Below are 4803 nucleotides of genomic sequence, written 5' to 3'. Positions count from 1 at the left end.
TCAATTGAAAATTTCTAAGTCCAAACAAGAGGGGATGTAGATATAGGTTGATGAGAATCCTATTGACCAAATCAAGTCAACGTGTATTCAATTGAAAATTTCTAAGTCCAAACAAGAGGGGATGTAGATATAGGTTGATGAGAATCCTATTGACCAAGTCAAGTCAACGTGTATTCAATTGAAAATTTCTAAGTCCAAACAAGAGGGGATGTAGATATAGGTTGATGAGAATCCTATTGACCAAGACAAGTCAACGTGTATTCAATTGAAAATTTCTAAGTCCAAACAAGAGGGGATGTATGTATTGGTAGATTACAATACTATAGACCACGTCAAGTCAACGTGTATTCAATTGAAAATTTCTAAGTCTAAACAAGAGGGGATGTAGGTATAGGTTGATGAGAATCCTATTGACCAAGTCAAGTCAACGTGTATTCAATTGAAAATTTCTAAGTCCAAACAAGAGGGGATGTAGATATAGGTTGATGAGAATCCTATTGACCAAGACAAGTCAACGTGTATTCAATTGAAAATTTCTAAGTCCAAACAAGAGGGGATGTAGATATAGGTTGATGAGAATCCTATTGACCAAGTCAAGTCAACGTGTATTCAATTGAAAATTTCTAAGTCCAAACAAGCGGGGATGTATGTATTGGTAGATTACAATACTATAGACCACGTCAAGTCAACGTGTATTCAATTGAAAATTTCTAAGTCTAAACAAGAGGGGATGTAGGTATAGGTTGATGAGAATCCTATTGACCAAGTCAAGTCAACGTGTATTCAATTGAAAATTTCTAAGTCCAAACAAGAGGGGATGTAGATATAGGTTGATGAGAATCCTATAGACCAAGACAAGTCAACGTGTATTCAATTGAAAATTTCTAAGTCTAAACAAGAGGGGATGTAGGTATAGGTTGATGAGAATCCTATTGACCAAGTCAAGTCAACGTGTATTCAATTGAAAATTTCTAAGTCCAAACAAGAGGGGATGTAGATATAGGTTGATGAGAATCCTATTGACCAAGACAAGTCAACGTGTATTCAATTGAAAATTTCTAAGTCCAAACAAGAGGGGATGTAGATATAGGTTGATGAGAATCCTATTGACCAAGTCAAGTCAACGTGTATTCAATTGAAAATTTCTAAGTCTAAACAAGAGGGGATGTAGGTATAGGTTGATGAGAATCCTATTGACCAAGACAAGTCAACGTGTATTCAATTGAAAATTTCTGAGTCCAAACAAGAGGGGATGTAGATATAGGTTGATGAGAATCCTATTGACCAAGACAAGTCAACGTGTATTCAATTGAAAATTTCTAAGTCCAAACAAGAGGGGATGTAGATATAGGTTGATCAGAATCCTATAGACCAAGACAAGTCAACGTGTATTCAATTGAAAATTTCTAAGTCTAAACAAGAGGGGATGTAGGTATAGGTTGATGAGAATCCTATTGACCAAGTCAAGTCAACGTGTATTCAATTGAAAATTTCCAAGTCCAAACAAGAGGGGATGTAGATATAGGTTGATGAGAATCCTATTGACCAAGACAAGTCAACGTGTATTCAATTGAAAATTTCTAAGTCTAAACAAGAGGGGATGTAGATATAGGTTGATCAGAATCCTATAGACCAAGACAAGTCAACGTGTATTCAATTGAAAATTTCTAAGTCCAAACAAGAGGGGATGTAGATATAGGTTGATGAGAATCCTATAGACCAAGACAAGTCAACGTGTATTCAATTGAAAATTTCTAAGTCCAAACAAAAGGGGATGTAGATATAGGTTGATGAGAATCCTATTGACCAAGACAAGTCAACGTGTATTCAATTGAAAATTTCTAAGTCCAAACAAGAGGGGATGTAGATATAGGTTGATGAGAATCCTATTGACCAAGACAATTCAACGTGTATTCAATTGAAAATTTCTAAGTCTAAACAAGAGGGGATGTAGATATAGGTTGATGAGAATCCTATAGACCAAGACAATTCAACGTGTATTCAATTGAAAATTTCTAAGTCCAAACAAGAGGGGATGTAGATATAGGTTGATGAGAATCCTATTGACCAAGACAATTCAACGTGTATTCAATTGAAAATTTCTAAGTCCAAACAAGAGGGGACGTAGTTGTATTTAGATGACAATCCTACAGACCAAGTCAAGTCAACGTGTATTCAATTGAAAATTTCTAAGTCCAAACAAGAGGGGACGTAGTTGTATTTAGATGACAATCCTACAGACCAAGACAAGTCAACGTGTATTCAATTGAAAATTTCTGAGTCCAAACAAGAGGGGATGTAGATATAGGTTGATGACAATCCTATTGACCAAGACAAGTCAACGTATATTCAATTGAAAATTTTTAAGTAAACAAGAGGGGATGTAGATATGGGTTGATGAGAATCCTATTGACCAAGACAAGTCAACGTGTATTCAATTGAAAATTTTTAAGTCCAAACAAGAGGGGATGTAGATATAGGTTGATGAGAATCCTATTGACCAAGACAAGTCAACGTGTATTCAATTGAAAATTTCTAAGTCCAAACAAGAGGGGATGTATGTATTGTATTGGTAGATTACAATACTATAGACCAAGTCAAGTCAACGTGTATTCAATTGAAAATTTCTAAGTCCAAACAAGAGGGGATGTAGATATAGGTTGATGAGAATCCTATTGACCAAGACAAGTCAGCGTGTATTACATTGAAAATTTCTAAGTCCAAACAAGAGGGGATGTAGTTATTGGTAGAGTACAATACTATAGACCAAGTCAAGTCAACGTGTATTCAATTGAAAATTTCTAAGTCCAAACAAGAGGGGATGTAGATATAGGTTGATGAGAATCCTATAGACCAAGAGAAGTCAACGTGTATTCAATTGAAAATTTCTAAGTCCAAACAAGAGGGGATGTAGGTATAGGTAGGTGACAATCCTATAGACCAAATCATCTCAGATTGTATTCAAATGAAAATTTCTAAGTCCAAACGAGAGGGGACGTAGGTATAGGTAGATTTGAAGCCTGTAGACCAAATCATCTCAGTTCTAAGTACAAAACAGTGTAAGTGTCTGGAAGTGCCTGATCGACGCCTACTGCCATGTTGGGTCCATGTAGGCGTTGCAAAATGCCTTCTAATCTTCTAGGCACTTAGTTTTTTTTCTCTTCTTTCTCTTCACCGTGTAGGTTTGTGTCTTTAAGTGCCCGATCGATGCCTACTGTTACCATGACATTTCAACGTGTATTCAAGTTAAAACGTCTAAGTTGAAAACGGGAGTTTGGTACCCGTAAATGAGAAGCTTATCAATCTAAACATGTTGAAATTTATAAGTTCGCACATAGGGGATGGCAAGACGGGGAATAGGGATAAAGAATAAGAAAAGAGAGATAGACCCATCTAGATAAATACAGAGGTATAAAGAAAGACAGGCAAGGGAGATAAATTTCATGATTCAATTTAAATTCTAATAAGAAATAGTTGATGCATCAGGAACACAAGCATTGTTTTTACTGGTTAATTTTACATCAGAATACACTTTTAGATTTTATAGATCTATAGGGAACATGACACATAACATCTAGACATATAAATATATACATAAAACAAGTATAGTTATGAGATATATCTGAACAAATCCAAAAAGACAATAATGATGAATATCATCACTTACCTTGGAAAAATATCCAGGCTGTATGCCTACAAACATTCCATCAAACACCAGAAAATCATGAGCCATTGCTTGGTTGATTTATTTTGTGTTTTAATTTTTTTTTCATACACATTTGTAAATGTGTCTTGCTGTATCAAGTATTTTTGTAGTTAATCTGTGGTGTTGGGAGAGGTGTTAACAGGAATCAATTTTGCTTAACATTTGTTTTTATATATATATTTTTTCAGTTTACAGAGTTATTGCAGTACCAAGTCTGACACTGTAATTGCTTGAAAAGTATTGCATTGGGAAGGATTCTTTTTTTTTTTTTTTTGAGGTGTGCGGGAATGTCAGTAGGGGAAGTTCCTACTGATTTCAGATTCCAAGATAGCAAAGTTGTATTTTATTGTTTGTGCATTCTTTTATAAAGTTCTGACAGATGTTTTTGTGTTATGAAAGTGAAAATGAATGACTTGCAAAGACATTTACATTTTTGCATTTTTTTTTTATTTCTTTACCTTTTTTGTTTTAATGTCCCAAGAGTGAACCAAGACGGATGAGTCTTATTCAGCGGAGTGGAAAAAAACAGGGTACCTTTGGTTGTCCTCAATAGATCTGTCCAGAGTATAATGTGTCCAAGTTATTGCCCTAATAAAGTGAGAACCATACCCCAAAACTAATGCAGAACCTTACTTATGCATTGCACAGCTACAAGAGTTAACTTGTCTAGGATAAGTGCCATATAAATTTGCAAAACTCACTATATAGCTCTATTCATTAACTCATATGAACTTAAATTGCTGAACATGTCTCAAAAATTTTCTACAGAGCTCTAATTAGAAATGAGCACTCTCAAAGAGAATTTGTCTAACATAATTTTGAAATATGTTTTTTAAAGTTACCATAGAGCTCTCAAATATATTAGGCACTCAAATAGGAAACTTTTTTCAAATACTTGTCATATATATATTTTAAAAACTTACAGTATATCTATGCCTTTAGGTTTTTAAAACATACTGCAGAGCTCTTCATGTTTTCTGAATTTTATGCTTTCGTCTACTAATGTATTGAGCACTCTCAAAGTATATTCATGTAGCTAAATTGCCATACATGTTTTTTGAAAGTCTATATTTAGCTCTACTAATGTATTGAACTCT

Source organism: Euprymna scolopes, chromosome 19 (genome assembly GCF_053919585.1).
Source record: "Euprymna scolopes isolate OS-2025 chromosome 19, ASM5391958v1, whole genome shotgun sequence".
Taxonomy (NCBI): domain Eukaryota; kingdom Metazoa; phylum Mollusca; class Cephalopoda; order Sepiida; family Sepiolidae; genus Euprymna; species Euprymna scolopes.
The sequence above is the reverse complement of the archived record's forward strand: the minus strand, read 5'-3'. Positions refer to the sequence as shown.